The following is a 16,532-nucleotide window of genomic DNA, read 5'->3' on the forward strand; positions in this document are numbered from 1 at the left end:
TTAAATGTCACTTCTGCCTGCCATCCTGCAATGTATGTGTGGATAGATGGAAGTGAAATATCTGTACATTTCTCTTTTTTTGTTTTTTAAATGCTGCTTTTCTCTTGGACCGCGTCATATCCTATCACCAACCGCATTGATTTAGTTTTTTGTTGTTGCTGTGACCGACACTTTACCACCGTAACACTGACTTGTGCTTGCCCACTTCTCTCTATCCTGTATCACTCAAAGACATTGTATTGTTGCCTCGTTACTCGTGTCCAGAAACACGAGAGAAGGAAAAAGAAAAAGAAAGCGAGAGAGAAAGAAAGAAAGAAAGAAAGAAAGAAAGAAAGAAAAAAACGCCACACTGAAACGTAAAGCCAGAAAAGAAATGTGTGTTTAAAAAAAAAAAAAAAAAAAAAAAAGAAATCCTCCGAATGAGTGAATGTGAAATTGCATAGCGTAGATCGCCCCCTGCTGGTAGGAGATCGAAAAAGCAAAAGCCTACAACACCTGGTATTCCCAGGCGGTCTCCCATCCAAGTACTAACCAGGCCCGACCCTGCTTAGCTTCCGAGATCAGACGAGATCGGGCGTGTTCAGGGTGGTATGGCCGTAGGCAGAAACTAGGCTCCTTTAACCTCCTCTTATTCTGTTCTTCAACACCCAGGCACGCACCTACCTCCCTCCCAGCTTCTTCATTTGCTGCTCTTGCAACTCACTGCTCAAAGGGCCCACTGACAAATGCGCTTGACGCCTACTTCTTACTTCTATCCCTACACTCCTAAGTGACCTCCTTCCTTTACACTGCGCAGCTGCTGGCACTTAGGCCTCTCCTAGATCTGCTCGGAAATGCAATCCTAACCTCTGTCTCAGAGAAAGCTGGTGAGACTGCGCCGTGACGCACTTCGAAGCAACAGCGCACTGCAATAACTCTTGCTTCAACCCAAAATTGGCACGTGGCGTCTGCCTAGGATCCTTGCTCCTTGATCCTCTCTCCGCTTCGGACTGACAAGCTGCTGTCTGTTGTCACAGGGGTTTGTTGGCAACACAGGGGATGGTAGCCCTTTGAAAACCAATTTGCTAAAGATAGGCCACAAGTGCTGCTTTGGAAACGTTGCTCCACTACTCGGCTGTGCACACCGCTTGGCTACTTTAGCCTACAGCTAGCAGCGGCCTTTTCATTCCAGCGCTTTGGGGTGTAGAGTGAACCAGGCCCACGCTGCTGACAAAACATGCCCCACGCTGCTGACAAAACATGCCCCTCGGTGCTGTTCGGGAGCCCAATCTTTCTGTCCCTCTCCTCTCCCTCTTCAGCAAAAGGGCACAAGACAGCAGGCCTCCACTGGCCATGCTCTGGGTCTGCGATGCAGTGAGAGCGCGAAAAGTGTTTGAATGCCTACAACACCTGGTATTCCGAGATGGTCTCCCATCACAGGTACTAACAGGCCCAACCCTGCTTAGCTTCCGAGATCAGACGAGATCGGGCGCGCTAAGGGTGGTATGGCGTAGGCCACAGCAGGGCTTCCTTTACCTCCCCTTATCCTGCGCACAGGCTCCTTCCACCCGATGCCGCCTTTGTTGTTGCTGCTGCTGCTGCTGCTAGTGCTGGTTGCTTTTGTTCACTGCTGGAGCATGTGTCTTTCAGCCCGCCCGGTCCTTCTTGCTCAGTCTGTAGTGGCAGCGGCCTTTTAGGCGCCCCCTTTTCTTTTTGCCTCTTTCCTGCAGGCCGAGCCTGGGTCTGCCAACTTGTAGCTTCCTAGGTCTTTTAGGGGGAAAGCAAGCGAAGCCCTGTTGCCTCCAGTACTGTTAGGAACCAGTCTTGTCGGCGCGCATTACGTAATGCGGGCTAAAAGTGCTTGGGGCCCGCTGCTTGATTGGGCACATACACTTGCAAGCATCGCCCTTCTTTTGGATTGCTCAGCTGCTGGCGCAAATACGTCTCCCGTCTGCCCTGCCTTGCGGTCCTAGCATGTGCTTTAGAGGCTGTGCTGGTCGTTACGTGGTGCCCCGGCACTGCGTAGTAGTGGAGTATAGAAAGCCTTGCTTATGGCTTGCACTTAAATGTCACTTCTGCCTGCCATCCTGCAATGTATGTGTGGATAGATGGAAGTGAAATATCTGTACATTTCTCTTTTTTTGTTTTTTAAATGCTGCTTTTCTCTTGGACCGCGTCATATCCTATCACCAACCGCATTGATTTAGTTTTTTGTTGTTGCTGTGACCGACACTTTACCACCGTAGCACTGACTTGTGCTTGCCCACTTCTCTCTATCCTGTATCACTCAAAGACATTGTATTGTTGCCTCGTTACTCGTGTCCAGAAACACGAGAGAAGGAAAAAGAAAAAGAAAGCGAGAGAGAAAGAAAGAAAGAAAGAAAGAAAAAAACGCCACACTGAAACGTAAAGCCAGAAAAGAAATGTGTGTTTAAAAAAAAAAAAAAAAGAAAGAAATCCTCCGAATGAGTGAATGTGAAATTGCATAGCGTAGATCGCCCCCTGCTGGTAGGAGATCGAAAAAGCAAAAGCCTACAACACCTGGTATTCCCAGGCGGTCTCCCATCCAAGTACTAACCAGGCCCGACCCTGCTTAGCTTCCGAGATCAGGCGTGTTCAGGGTGGTATGGCCATAGGCAGAAACTAGGCTCCTTTAACCTCCTCTTATTCTGTTCTTCAACACCCAGGCACCTACCTCCCTCCCTCCCTCCCTCCCAGCTTCTTCATTTGCTGCTCTTGCAACTCACTGCTCAAAGGGCCCACTGACAAATGCGCTTGACGCCTACTTCTTACTTCTATCCCTACACTCCTAAGTGACCTCCTTCCTTTACACTGCGCAGCTGCTGGCACTTAGGCCTCTCCTAGATCTGCTCGGAAATGCAATCCTAACCTCTGTCTCAGAGAAAGCTGGTGAGACTGCGCCGTGACGCACTTCGAAGCAACAGCGCACTGCAATAACTCTTGCTTCAACCCAAAATTGGCACGTGGCGTCTGCCTAGGATCCTTGATCCTTGCTCCTCTCTCCGCTTCGGACTGACAAGCTGCTGTCTGTTGTCACAGGGGTTTGTTGGCAACACAGGGGATGGTAGCCCTTTGAAAACCAATTTGCTAAAGATAGGCCACAAGTGCTGCTTTGGAAACGTTGCTCCACTACTCGGCTGTGCACACCGCTTGGCTACTTTAGCCTACAGCTAGCAGCGGCCTTTTCATTCCAGCGCTTTGGGGTGTAGAGTGAACCAGGCCCACGCTGCTGACAAAACATGCCCCACGCTGCTGACAAAACATGCCCCTCGGTGCTGTTCGGGAGCCCAATCTTTCTGTCCCTCTCCTCTCCCTCTTCAGCAAAAGGGCACAAGACAGCAGGCCTCCACTGGCCATGCTCTGGGTCTGCGATGCAGTGAGAGCGCGAAAAGTGTTCGAATGCCTACAACACCTGGTATTCCGAGATGGTCTCCCATCACAGGTACTAACCAGGCCCAACCCTGCTTAGCTTCCGAGATCAGACGAGATCGGGCGCGCTAAGGGTGGTATGGCGTAGGCCACAGCAGGGCTTCCTTTACCTCCCCTTATCCTGCGCACAGGCTCCTTCCACCCAATGCCGCCTTTGTTGTTGCTGCTGCTGCTGCTGCTAGTGCTGGTTGCTTTTGTTCACTGCTGGAGCATGTGTCTTTCAGCCCGCCCGGTCCTTCTTGCTCAGTCTGTAGTGGCAGCGGCCTTTTAGGCGCCCCCTTTTCTTTTTGCCTCTTTCCTGCAGGCCGAGCCTGGGTCTGCCAACTTGTAGCTTCCTAGGTCTTTTAGGGGGAAAGCAAGCGAAGCCCTGTTGCCTCCAGTACTGTTAGGAACCAGTCTTGTCGGCGCGCATTACGTAATGCGGGCTAAAAGTGCTTGGGGCCCGCTGCTTGATTGGGCACATACACTTGCAAGCATCGCCCTTCTTTTGGATTGCTCAGCTGCTGGCGCAAATACGTCTCCCATCTGCCCTGCCTTGCGGTCCTAGCATGTGCTTTAGAGGCTGTGCTGGTCGTTACGTGGTGCCCCGGCACTGCGTAGTAGTGGAGTATAGAAAGCCTTGCTTATGGCTTGAACTTAAATGTCACTTCTGCCTGCCATCCTGCAATGTATGTGTGGATAGATGGAAGTGAAATATCTGTACATTTCTCTTTTTTTGTTTTTTAAATGCTGCTTTTCTCTTGGACCGCGTCATATCCTATCACCAACCGCATTGATTTAGTTTTTTGTTGTTGCTGTGACCGACACTTTACCACCGTAACACTGACTTGTGCTTGCCCACTTCTCTCTATCCTGTATCACTCAAAGACATTGTATTGTTGCCTCGTTACTCGTGTCCAGAAACACGAGAGAAGGAAAAAGAAAAAGAAAGCGAGAGAGAAAGAAAGAAAGAAAGAAAGAAAGAAAGAAAGAAAGAAAAAAACGCCACACTGAAACGTAAAGCCAGAAAAGAAATGTGTGTTTAAAAAAAAAAAAAAAAAAAAGAAATCCTCCGAATGAGTGAATGTGAAATTGCATAGCGTAGATCGCCCCCTGCTGGTAGGAGATCGAAAAAGCAAAAGCCTACAACACCTGGTATTCCCAGGCGGTCTCCCATCCAAGTACTAACCAGGCCCGACCCTGCTTAGCTTCCGAGATCAGGCTTGTTCAGGGTGGTATGGCCGTAGGCAGAAACTAGGCTCCTTTAACCTCCTCTTATTCTGTTCTTCAACACCCAGGCACCTACCTCCCTCCCTCCCTCCCTCCCAGCTTCTTCATTTGCTGCTCTTGCAACTCACTGCTCAAAGGGCCCACTGACAAATGCGCTTGACGCCTACTTCTTACTTCTATCCCTACACTCCTAAGTGACCTCCTTCCTTTACACTGCGCAGCTGCTGGCACTTAGGCCTCTCCTAGATCTGCTCGGAAATGCAATCCTAACCTCTGTCTCAGAGAAAGCTGGTGAGACTGCGCCGTGACGCACTTCGAAGCAACAGCGCACTGCAATAACTCTTGCTTCAACCCAAAATTGGCACGTGGCGTCTGCCTAGGATCCTTGCTCCTTGATCCTCTCTCTGCTTCGGACTGACAAGCTGCTGTCTGTTGTCACAGGGGTTTGTTGGCAACACAGGGGATGGTAGCCCTTTGAAAACCAATTTGCTAAAGATAGGCCACAAGTGCTGCTTTGGAAACGTTGCTCCACTACTCGGCTGTGCACACCGCTTGGCTACTTTAGCCTACAGCTAGCAGCCGCCTTTTCATTCCAGCGCTTTGGGGTGTAGAGTGAACCAGGCCCACGCTGCTGACAAAACATGCCCCACGCTGCTGACAAAACATGCCCCTCGGTGCTGTTCGGGAGCCCAATCTTTCTGTCCCTCTCCTCTCCCTCTTCAGCAAAAGGGCACAAGACAGCAGGCCTCCACTGGCCATGCTCTGGGTCTGCGATGCAGTGAGAGCGCGAAAAGTGTTCGAATGCCTACAACACCTGGTATTCCGAGATGGTCTCCCATCACAGGTACTAACCAGGCCCAACCCTGCTTAGCTTCCGAGATCAGACGAGATCGGGTGCGCTAAGGGTGGTATGGCGTAGGCCACAGCAGGGCTTCCTTTACCTCCCCTTATCCTGCGCACAGGCTCCTTCCACCCGATGCCGCCTTTGTTGTTGCTGCTGCTGCTAGTGCTGGTTGCTTTTGTTCACTGCTGGAGCATGTGTCTTTCAGCCCGCCCGGTCCTTCTTGCTCAGTCTGTAGTGGCAGCGGCCTTTTAGGCGCCCCCTTTTCTTTTTGCCTCTTTCCTGCAGGCCGAGCCTGGGTCTGCCAACTTGTAGCTTCCTAGGTCTTTTAGGGGGAAAGCAAGCGAAGCCCTGTTGCCTCCAGTACTGTTAGGAACCAGTCTTGTCGGCGCGCATTACGTAATGCGGGCTAAAAGTGCTTGGGGCCCGCTGCTTGATTGGGCACATACACTTGCAAGCATCGCCCTTCTTTTGGATTGCTCAGCTGCTGGCGCAAATACGTCTCCCGTCTGCCCTGCCTTGCGGTCCTAGCATGTGCTTTAGAGGCTGTGCTGGTCGTTACGTGGTGCCCCGGCACTGCGTAGTAGTGGAGTATAGAAAGCCTTGCTTATGGCTTGCACTTAAATGTCACTTCTGCCTGCCATCCTGCAATGTATGTGTGGATAGATGGAAGTGAAATATCTGTACATTTCTCTTTTTTTGTTTTTTAAATGCTGCTTTTCTCTTGGACCGCGTCATATCCTATCACCAACCGCATTGATTTAGTTTTTTGTTGTTGCTGTGACCGACACTTTACCACCGTAACACTGACTTGTGCTTGCCCACTTCTCTCTATCCTGTATCACTCAAAGACATTGTATTGTTGCCTCGTTACTCGTGTCCAGAAACACGAGAGAAGGAAAAAGAAAAAGAAAGCGAGAGAGAAAGAAAGAAAGAAAGAAAGAAAGAAAGAAAGAAAGAAAGAAAAAAACGCCACACTGAAACGTAAAGCCAGAAAAGAAATGTGTGTTTAAAAAAAAAAAAAAAAAAAAAAAGAAATCCTCCGAATGAGTGAATGTGAAATTGCATAGCGTAGATCGCCCCCTGCTGGTAGGAGATCGAAAAAGCAAAAGCCTACAACACCTGGTATTCCCAGGCGGTCTCCCATCCAAGTACTAACCAGGCCCGACCCTGCTTAGCTTCCGAGATCAGACGAGATCGGGCGTGTTCAGGGTGGTATGGCCGTAGGCAGAAACTAGGCTCCTTTAACCTCCTCTTATTCTGTTCTTCAACACCCAGGCACCTACCTCCCTCCCAGCTTCTTCATTTGCTGCTCTTGCAACTCACTGCTCAAAGGGCCCACTGACAAATGCGCTTGACGCCTACTTCTTACTTCTATCCCTACACTCCTAAGTGACCTCCTTCCTTTACACTGCGCAGCTGCTGGCACTTAGGCGTCTCCTAGATCTGCTCGGAAATGCAATCCTAACCTCTGTCTCAGAGAAAGCTGGTGAGACTGCGCCGTGACGCACTTCGAAGCAACAGCGCACTGCAATAACTCTTGCTTCAACCCAAAATTGGCACGTGGCGTCTGCCTAGGATCCTTGCTCCTTGATCCTCTCTCTGCTTCGGACTGACAAGCTGCTGTCTGTTGTCACAGGGGTTTGTTGGCAACACAGGGGATGGTAGCCCTTTGAAAACCAATTTGCTAAAGATAGGCCACAAGTGCTGCTTTGGAAACGTTGCTCCACTACTCGGCTGTGCACACCGCTTGGCTACTTTAGCCTACAGCTAGCAGCCGCCTTTTCATTCCAGCGCTTTGGGGTGTAGAGTGAACCAGGCCCACGCTGCTGACAAAACATGCCCCACGCTGCTGACAAAACATGCCCCTCGGTGCTGTTCGGGAGCCCAATCTTTCTGTCCCTCTCCTCTCCCTCTTCAGCAAAAGGGCACAAGACAGCAGGCCTCCACTGGCCATGCTCTGGGTCTGCGATGCAGTGAGAGCGCGAAAAGTGTTCGAATGCCTACAACACCTGGTATTCCGAGATGGTCTCCCATCACAGGTACTAACCAGGCCCAACCCTGCTTAGCTTCCGAGATCAGACAAGATCGGGCGCGCTAAGGGTGGTATGGCGTAGGCCACAGCAGGGCTTCCTTTACCTCCCCTTATCCTGCGCACAGGCTCCTTCCACCCGATGCCGCCTTTGTTGTTGCTGCTGCTGCTGCTGCTAGTGCTGGTTGCTTTTGTTCACTGCTGGAGCATGTGTCTTTCAGCCCGCCCGGTCCTTCTTGCTCAGTCTGTAGTGGCAGCGGCCTTTTAGGCGCCCCCTTTTCTTTTTGCCTCTTTCCTGCAGGCCGAGCCTGGGTCTGCCAACTTGTAGCTTCCTAGGTCTTTTAGGGGGAAAGCAAGCGAAGCCCTGTTGCCTCCAGTACTGTTAGGAACCAGTCTTGTCGGCGCGCATTACGTAATGCGGGCTAAAAGTGCTTGGGGCCCGCTGCTTGATTGGGCACATACACTTGCAAGCATCGCCCTTCTTTTGGATTGCTCAGCTGCTGGCGCAAATACGTCTCCCGTCTGCCCTGCCTTGCGGTCCTAGCATGTGCTTTAGAGGCTGTGCTGGTCGTTACGTGGTGCCCCGGCACTGCGTAGTAGTGGAGTATAGAAAGCCTTGCTTATGGCTTGCACTTAAATGTCACTTCTGCCTGCCATCCTGCAATGTATGTGTGGATAGATGGAAGTGAAATATCTGTACATTTCTCTTTTTTTGTTTTTTAAATGCTGCTTTTCTCTTGGACCGCGTCATATCCTATCACCAACCGCATTGATTTAGTTTTTTGTTGTTGCTGTGACCGACACTTTACCACCGTAACACTGACTTGTGCTTGCCCACTTCTCTCTATCCTGTATCACTCAAAGACATTGTATTGTTGCCTCGTTACTCGTGTCCAGAAACACGAGAGAAGGAAAAAGAAAAAGAAAGCGAGAGAGAAAGAAAGAAAGAAAGAAAGAAAGAAAGAAAGAAAGAAAGAAAGAAAGAAAAAAACGCCACACTGAAACGTAAAGCCAGAAAAGAAATGTGTGTTTAAAAAAAAAAAAAAAAAAAAAAAAGAAATCCTCCGAATGAGTGAATGTGAAATTGCATAGCGTAGATCGCCCCCTGCTGGTAGGAGATCGAAAAAGCAAAAGCCTACAACACCTGGTATTCCCAGGCGGTCTCCCATCCAAGTACTAACCAGGCCCGACCCTGCTTAGCTTCCGAGATCAGACGAGATTGGGCGTGTTCAGGGTGGTATGGCCGTAGGCAGAAACTAGGCTCCTTTAACCTCCTCTTATTCTGTTCTTCAACACCCAGGCACCTACCTCCCTCCCAGCTTCTTCATTTGCTGCTCTTGCAACTCACTGCTCAAAGGGCCCACTGACAAATGCGCTTGACGCCTACTTCTTACTTCTATCCCTACACTCCTAAGTGACCTCCTTCCTTTACACTGCGCAGCTGCTGGCACTTAGGCGTCTCCTAGATCTGCTCGGAAATGCAATCCTAACCTCTGTCTCAGAGAAAGCTGGTGAGACTGCGCCGTGACGCACTTTGAAGCAACAGCGCACTGCAATAACTCTTGCTTCAACCCAAAATTGGCACGTGGCGTCTGCCTAGGATCCTTGCTCCTTGATCCTCTCTCTGCTTCGGACTGACAAGCTGCTGTCTGTTGTCACAGGGGTTTGTTGGCAACACAGGGGATGGTAGCCCTTTGAAAACCAATTTGCTAAAGATAGGCCACAAGTGCTGCTTTGGAAACGTTGCTCCACTACTCGGCTGTGCACACCGCTTGGCTACTTTAGCCTACAGCTAGCAGCCGCCTTTTCATTCCAGCGCTTTGGGGTGTAGAGTGAACCAGGCCCACGCTGCTGACAAAACATGCCCCTCGGTGCTGTTCGGGAGCCCAATCTTTCTGTCCCTCTCCTCTCCCTCTTCAGCAAAAGGGCACAAGACAGCAGGCCTCCACTGGCCATGCTCTGGGTCTGCGATGCAGTGAGAGCGCGAAAAGTGTTCGAATGCCTACAACACCTGGTATTCCGAGATGGTCTCCCATCACAGGTACTAACCAGGCCCAACCCTGCTTAGCTTCCGAGATCAGACAAGATCGGGCGCGCTAAGGGTGGTATGGCGTAGGCCACAGCAGGGCTTCCTTTACCTCCCCTTATCCTGCGCACAGGCTCCTTCCACCCGATGCCGCCTTTGTTGTTGCTGCTGCTGCTGCTGCTGCTAGTGCTGGTTGCTTTTGTTCACTGCTGGAGCATGTGTCTTTCAGCCCGCCCGGTCCTTCTTGCTCAGTCTGTAGTGGCAGCGGCCTTTTAGGCGCCCCCTTTTCTTTTTGCCTCTTTCCTGCAGGCCGAGCCTGGGTCTGCCAACTTGTAGCTTCCTAGGTCTTTTAGGGGGAAAGCAAGCGAAGCCCTGTTGCCTCCAGTACTGTTAGGAACCAGTCTTGTCGGCGCGCATTACGTAATGCGGGCTAAAAGTGCTTGGGGCCCGCTGCTTGATTGGGCACATACACTTGCAAGCATCGCCCTTCTTTTGGATTGCTCAGCTGCTGGCGCAAATACGTCTCCCGTCTGCCCTGCCTTGCGGTCCTAGCATGTGCTTTAGAGGCTGTGCTGGTCGTTACGTGGTGCCCCGGCACTGCGTAGTAGTGGAGTATAGAAAGCCTTGCTTATGGCTTGCACTTAAATGTCACTTCTGCCTGCCATCCTGCAATGTATGTGTGGATAGATGGAAGTGAAATATCTGTACATTTCTCTTTTTTTGTTTTTTAAATGCTGCTTTTCTCTTGGACCGCGTCATATCCTATCACCAACCGCATTGATTTAGTTTTTTGTTGTTGCTGTGACCGACACTTTACCACCGTAACACTGACTTGTGCTTGCCCACTTCTCTCTATCCTGTATCACTCAAAGACATTGTATTGTTGCCTCGTTACTCGTGTCCAGAAACACGAGAGAAGGAAAAAGAAAAAGAAAGCGAGAGAGAAAGAAAGAAAGAAAGAAAGAAAGAAAGAAAGAAAGAAAGAAAGAAAAAAACGCCACACTGAAACGTAAAGCCAGAAAAGAAATGTGTGTTTAAAAAAAAAAAAAAAAAAAAAAAAGAAATCCTCCGAATGAGTGAATGTGAAATTGCATAGCGTAGATCGCCCCCTGCTGGTAGGAGATCGAAAAAGCAAAAGCCTACAACACCTGGTATTCCCAGGCGGTCTCCCATCCAAGTACTAACCAGGCCCGACCCTGCTTAGCTTCCGAGATCAGACGAGATCGGGCGTGTTCAGGGTGGTATGGCCGTAGGCAGAAACTAGGCTCCTTTAACCTCCTCTTATTCTGTTCTTCAACACCCAGGCACCTACCTCCCTCCCAGCTTCTTCATTTGCTGCTCTTGCAACTCACTGCTCAAAGGGCCCACTGACAAATGCGCTTGACGCCTACTTCTTACTTCTATCCCTACACTCCTAAGTGACCTCCTTCCTTTACACTGCGCAGCTGCTGGCACTTAGGCGTCTCCTAGATCTGCTCGGAAATGCAATCCTAACCTCTGTCTCAGAGAAAGCTGGTGAGACTGCGCCGTGACGCACTTCGAAGCAACAGCGCACTGCAATAACTCTTGCTTCAACCCAAAATTGGCACGTGGCGTCTGCCTAGGATCCTTGCTCCTTGATCCTCTCTCTGCTTCGGACTGACAAGCTGCTGTCTGTTGTCACAGGGGTTTGTTGGCAACACAGGGGATGGTAGCCCTTTGAAAACCAATTTGCTAAAGATAGGCCACAAGTGCTGCTTTGGAAACGTTGCTCCACTACTCGGCTGTGCACACCGCTTGGCTACTTTAGCCTACAGCTAGCAGCCGCCTTTTCATTCCAGCGCTTTGGGGTGTAGAGTGAACCAGGCCCACGCTGCTGACAAAACATGCCCCACGCTGCTGACAAAACATGCCCCTCGGTGCTGTTCGGGAGCCCAATCTTTCTGTCCCTCTCCTCTCCCTCTTCAGCAAAAGGGCACAAGACAGCAGGCCTCCACTGGCCATGCTCTGGGTCTGCGATGCAGTGAGAGCGCGAAAAGTGTTCGAATGCCTACAACACCTGGTATTCCGAGATGGTCTCCCATCACAGGTACTAACCAGGCCCAACCCTGCTTAGCTTCCGAGATCAGACAAGATCGGGCGCGCTAAGGGTGGTATGGCGTAGGCCACAGCAGGGCTTCCTTTACCTCCCCTTATCCTGCGCACAGGCTCCTTCCACCCGATGCCGCCTTTGTTGTTGCTGCTGCTGCTGCTGCTAGTGCTGGTTGCTTTTGTTCACTGCTGGAGCATGTGTCTTTCAGCCCGCCCGGTCCTTCTTGCTCAGTCTGTAGTGGCAGCGGCCTTTTAGGCGCCCCCTTTTCTTTTTGCCTCTTTCCTGCAGGCCGAGCCTGGGTCTGCCAACTTGTAGCTTCCTAGGTCTTTTAGGGGGAAAGCAAGCGAAGCCCTGTTGCCTCCAGTACTGTTAGGAACCAGTCTTGTCGGCGCGCATTACGTAATGCGGGCTAAAAGTGCTTGGGGCCCGCTGCTTGATTGGGCACATACACTTGCAAGCATCGCCCTTCTTTTGGATTGCTCAGCTGCTGGCGCAAATACGTCTCCCGTCTGCCCTGCCTTGCGGTCCTAGCATGTGCTTTAGAGGCTGTGCTGGTCGTTACGTGGTGCCCCGGCACTGCGTAGTAGTGGAGTATAGAAAGCCTTGCTTATGGCTTGCACTTAAATGTCACTTCTGCCTGCCATCCTGCAATGTATGTGTGGATAGATGGAAGTGAAATATCTGTACATTTCTCTTTTTTTGTTTTTTAAATGCTGCTTTTCTCTTGGACCGCGTCATATCCTATCACCAACCGCATTGATTTAGTTTTTTGTTGTTGCTGTGACCGACACTTTACCACCGTAACACTGACTTGTGCTTGCCCACTTCTCTCTATCCTGTATCACTCAAAGACATTGTATTGTTGCCTCGTTACTCGTGTCCAGAAACACGAGAGAAGGAAAAAGAAAAAGAAAGCGAGAGAGAAAGAAAGAAAGAAAGAAAGAAAGAAAGAAAGAAAAAAACGCCACACTGAAACGTAAAGCCAGAAAAGAAATGTGTGTTTAAAAAAAAAAAAAAAAAAAAAAAAGAAATCCTCCGAATGAGTGAATGTGAAATTGCATAGCGTAGATCGCCCCCTGCTGGTAGGAGATCGAAAAAGCAAAAGCCTACAACACCTGGTATTCCCAGGCGGTCTCCCATCCAAGTACTAACCAGGCCCGACCCTGCTTAGCTTCCGAGATCAGACGAGATCGGGCGTGTTCAGGGTGGTATGGCCGTAGGCAGAAACTAGGCTCCTTTAACCTCCTCTTATTCTGTTCTTCAACACCCAGGCACCTACCTCCCTCCCAGCTTCTTCATTTGCTGCTCTTGCAACTCACTGCTCAAAGGGCCCACTGACAAATGCGCTTGACGCCTACTTCTTACTTCTATCCCTACACTCCTAAGTGACCTCCTTCCTTTACACTGCGCAGCTGCTGGCACTTAGGCGTCTCCTAGATCTGCTCGGAAATGCAATCCTAACCTCTGTCTCAGAGAAAGCTGGTGAGACTGCGCCGTGACGCACTTCGAAGCAACAGCGCACTGCAATAACTCTTGCTTCAACCCAAAATTGGCACGTGGCGTCTGCCTAGGATCCTTGCTCCTTGATCCTCTCTCTGCTTCGGACTGACAAGCTGCTGTCTGTTGTCACAGGGGTTTGTTGGCAACACAGGGGATGGTAGCCCTTTGAAAACCAATTTGCTAAAGATAGGCCACAAGTGCTGCTTTGGAAACGTTGCTCCACTACTCGGCTGTGCACACCGCTTGGCTACTTTAGCCTACAGCTAGCAGCCGCCTTTTCATTCCAGCGCTTTGGGGTGTAGAGTGAACCAGGCCCACGCTGCTGACAAAACATGCCCCACGCTGCTGACAAAACATGCCCCTCGGTGCTGTTCGGGAGCCCAATCTTTCTGTCCCTCTCCTCTCCCTCTTCAGCAAAAGGGCACAAGACAGCAGGCCTCCACTGGCCATGCTCTGGGTCTGCGATGCAGTGAGAGCGCGAAAAGTGTTCGAATGCCTACAACACCTGGTATTCCGAGATGGTCTCCCATCACAGGTACTAACCAGGCCCAACCCTGCTTAGCTTCCGAGATCAGACGAGATCGGGCGCGCTAAGGGTGGTATGGCGTAGGCCACAGCAGGGCTTCCTTTACCTCCCCTTATCCTGCGCACAGGCTCCTTCCACCCGATGCCGCCTTTGTTGTTGCTGCTGCTGCTGCTGCTAGTGCTGGTTGCTTTTGTTCACTGCTGGAGCATGTGTCTTTCAGCCCGCCCGGTCCTTCTTGCTCAGTCTGTAGTGGCAGCGGCCTTTTAGGCGCCCCCTTTTCTTTTTGCCTCTTTCCTGCAGGCCGAGCCTGGGTCTGCCAACTTGTAGCTTCCTAGGTCTTTTAGGGGGAAAGCAAGCGAAGCCCTGTTGCCTCCAGTACTGTTAGGAACCAGTCTTGTCGGCGCGCATTACGTAATGCGGGCTAAAAGTGCTTGGGGCCCGCTGCTTGATTGGGCACATACACTTGCAAGCATCGCCCTTCTTTTGGATTGCTCAGCTGCTGGCGCAAATACGTCTCCCGTCTGCCCTGCCTTGCGGTCCTAGCATGTGCTTTAGAGGCTGTGCTGGTCGTTATGTGGTGCCCCGGCACTGCGTAGTAGTGGAGTATAGAAAGCCTTGCTTATGGCTTGCACTTAAATGTCACTTCTGCCTGCCATCCTGCAATGTATGTGTGGATAGATGGAAGTGAAATATCTGTACATTTCTCTTTTTTTGTTTTTTAAATGCTGCTTTTCTCTTGGACCGCGTCATATCCTATCACCAACCGCATTGATTTAGTTTTTTGTTGTTGCTGTGACCGACACTTTACCACCGTAACACTGACTTGTGCTTGCCCACTTCTCTCTATCCTGTATCACTCAAAGACATTGTATTGTTGCCTCGTTACTCGTGTCCAGAAACACGAGAGAAGGAAAAAGAAAAAGAAAGCGAGAGAGAAAGAAAGAAAGAAAGAAAGAAAGAAAGAAAGAAAAAAACGCCACACTGAAACGTAAAGCCAGAAAAGAAATGTGTGTTTAAAAAAAAAAAAAAAAAAAAAAAAAGAAATCCTCCGAATGAGTGAATGTGAAATTGCATAGCGTAGATCGCCCCCTGCTGGTAGGAGATCGAAAAAGCAAAAGCCTACAACACCTGGTATTCCCAGGCGGTCTCCCATCCAAGTACTAACCAGGCCCGACCCTGCTTAGCTTCCGAGATCAGACGAGATCGGGCGTGTTCAGGGTGGTATGGCCGTAGGCAGAAACTAGGCTCCTTTAACCTCCTCTTATTCTGTTCTTCAACACCCAGGCACCTACCTCCCTCCCAGCTTCTTCATTTGCTGCTCTTGCAACTCACTGCTCAAAGGGCCCACTGACAAATGCGCTTGACGCCTACTTCTTACTTCTATCCCTACACTCCTAAGTGACCTCCTTCCTTTACACTGCGCAGCTGCTGGCACTTAGGCCTCTCCTAGATCTGCTCGGAAATGCAATCCTAACCTCTGTCTCAGAGAAAGCTGGTGAGACTGCGCCGTGACGCACTTCGAAGCAACAGCGCACTGCAATAACTCTTGCTTCAACCCAAAATTGGCACGTGGCGTCTGCCTAGGATCCTTGCTCCTTGATCCTCTCTCCGCTTCGGACTGACAAGCTGCTGTCTGTTGTCACAGGGGTTTGTTGGCAACACAGGGGATGGTAGCCCTTTGAAAACCAATTTGCTAAAGATAGGCCACAAGTGCTGCTTTGGAAACGTTGCTCCACTACTCGGCTGTGCACACCGCTTGGCTACTTTAGCCTACAGCTAGCAGCGGCCTTTTCATTCCAGCGCTTTGGGGTGTAGAGTGAACCAGGCCCACGCTGCTGACAAAACATGCCCCACGCTGCTGACAAAACATGCCCCACGCTGCTGACAAAACATGCCCCTCGGTGCTGTTCGGGAGCCCAATCTTTCTGTCCCTCTCCTCTCCCTCTTCAGCAAAAGGGCACAAGACAGCAGGCCTCCACTGGCCATGCTCTGGGTCTGCGATGCAGTGAGAGCGCGAAAAGTGTTCGAATGCCTACAACACCTGGTATTCCGAGATGGTCTCCCATCACAGGTACTAACCAGGCCCAACCCTGCTTAGCTTCCGAGATCAGACGAGATCGGGCGCGCTAAGGGTGGTATGGCGTAGGCCACAGCAGGGCTTCCTTTACCTCCCCTTATCCTGCGCACAGGCTCCTTCCACCCGATGCCGCCTTTGTTGTTGCTGCTGCTGCTGCTGCTAGTGCTGGTTGCTTTTGTTCACTGCTGGAGCATGTGTCTTTCAGCCCGCCCGGTCCTTCTTGCTCAGTCTGTAGTGGCAGCGGCCTTTTAGGCGCCCCCTTTTCTTTTTGCCTCTTTCCTGCAGGCCGAGCCTGGGTCTGCCAACTTGTAGCTTCCTAGGTCTTTTAGGGGGAAAGCAAGCGAAGCCCTGTTGCCTCCAGTACTGTTAGGAACCAGTCTTGTCGGCGCGCATTACGTAATGCGGGCTAAAAGTGCTTGGGGCCCGCTGCTTGATTGGGCACATACACTTGCAAGCATCGCCCTTCTTTTGGATTGCTCAGCTGCTGGCGCAAATACGTCTCCCGTCTGCCCTGCCTTGCGGTCCTAGCATGTGCTTTAGAGGCTGTGCTGGTCGTTACGTGGTGCCCCGGCACTGCGTAGTAGTGGAGTATAGAAAGCCTTGCTTATGGCTTGAACTTAAATGTCACTTCTGCCTGCCATCCTGCAATGTATGTGTGGATAGATGGAAGTGAAATATCTGTACATTTCTCTTTTTTTGTTTTTTAAATGCTGCTTTTCTCTTGGACCGCGTCATATCCTATCACCAACCGCATTGATTTAGTTTTTTGTTGTTGCTGTGACCGACACTTTACCACCGTAACACTGACTTGTGCTTGCCCA

The 16,532-nt window shown here is 50.7% G+C and overlaps 6 non-coding genes and 10 pseudogenes across 6 annotated transcripts; all 16 read right to left on the reverse strand.

Moving 5' to 3' along the window:
- Positions 1-483: 483 nt before the first annotated feature.
- LOC134577284 (5S ribosomal RNA) lies at positions 484-602 on the reverse strand. The gene has a single exon (XR_010085976.1). It is a non-coding gene; the product is annotated as a 5S ribosomal RNA (ribosomal RNA).
- Positions 603-1,377: 775 nt separating this feature from the next.
- On the reverse strand, positions 1,378-1,495 carry LOC134578919 (5S ribosomal RNA; annotated as a pseudogene).
- Positions 1,496-2,508: 1,013 nt separating this feature from the next.
- LOC134577700 (5S ribosomal RNA) lies at positions 2,509-2,617 on the reverse strand (annotated as a pseudogene).
- Positions 2,618-3,400: 783 nt separating this feature from the next.
- On the reverse strand, positions 3,401-3,519 carry LOC134577821 (5S ribosomal RNA; annotated as a pseudogene).
- A 1,029-nt stretch (positions 3,520-4,548) lies between these two features.
- LOC134578669 (5S ribosomal RNA) lies at positions 4,549-4,657 on the reverse strand (annotated as a pseudogene).
- Positions 4,658-5,440: 783 nt separating this feature from the next.
- On the reverse strand, positions 5,441-5,559 carry LOC134577717 (5S ribosomal RNA; annotated as a pseudogene).
- Positions 5,560-6,589: 1,030 nt separating this feature from the next.
- LOC134577347 (5S ribosomal RNA) lies at positions 6,590-6,708 on the reverse strand. The gene has a single exon (XR_010085990.1). It is a non-coding gene; the product is annotated as a 5S ribosomal RNA (ribosomal RNA).
- A 771-nt stretch (positions 6,709-7,479) lies between these two features.
- LOC134578751 (5S ribosomal RNA) lies at positions 7,480-7,598 on the reverse strand (annotated as a pseudogene).
- Positions 7,599-8,643: 1,045 nt separating this feature from the next.
- LOC134577526 (5S ribosomal RNA) lies at positions 8,644-8,762 on the reverse strand. The gene has a single exon (XR_010086034.1). It is a non-coding gene; the product is annotated as a 5S ribosomal RNA (ribosomal RNA).
- Positions 8,763-9,510: 748 nt separating this feature from the next.
- LOC134578758 (5S ribosomal RNA) lies at positions 9,511-9,629 on the reverse strand (annotated as a pseudogene).
- A 1,044-nt stretch (positions 9,630-10,673) lies between these two features.
- LOC134577410 (5S ribosomal RNA) lies at positions 10,674-10,792 on the reverse strand. The gene has a single exon (XR_010086003.1). It is a non-coding gene; the product is annotated as a 5S ribosomal RNA (ribosomal RNA).
- Positions 10,793-11,563: 771 nt separating this feature from the next.
- Positions 11,564-11,682, reverse strand: LOC134578764 (5S ribosomal RNA; annotated as a pseudogene).
- A 1,029-nt stretch (positions 11,683-12,711) lies between these two features.
- On the reverse strand, positions 12,712-12,830 carry LOC134577468 (5S ribosomal RNA). The gene has a single exon (XR_010086017.1). It is a non-coding gene; the product is annotated as a 5S ribosomal RNA (ribosomal RNA).
- Positions 12,831-13,601: 771 nt separating this feature from the next.
- On the reverse strand, positions 13,602-13,720 carry LOC134577829 (5S ribosomal RNA; annotated as a pseudogene).
- Positions 13,721-14,750: 1,030 nt separating this feature from the next.
- On the reverse strand, positions 14,751-14,869 carry LOC134577531 (5S ribosomal RNA). The gene has a single exon (XR_010086035.1). It is a non-coding gene; the product is annotated as a 5S ribosomal RNA (ribosomal RNA).
- A 794-nt stretch (positions 14,870-15,663) lies between these two features.
- Positions 15,664-15,782, reverse strand: LOC134577834 (5S ribosomal RNA; annotated as a pseudogene).
- Positions 15,783-16,532: the final 750 nt, after the last annotated feature.

This window comes from Pelobates fuscus, chromosome 1 (genome assembly GCF_036172605.1).
Source record: "Pelobates fuscus isolate aPelFus1 chromosome 1, aPelFus1.pri, whole genome shotgun sequence".
Lineage (NCBI taxonomy): Eukaryota > Metazoa > Chordata > Amphibia > Anura > Pelobatidae > Pelobates > Pelobates fuscus.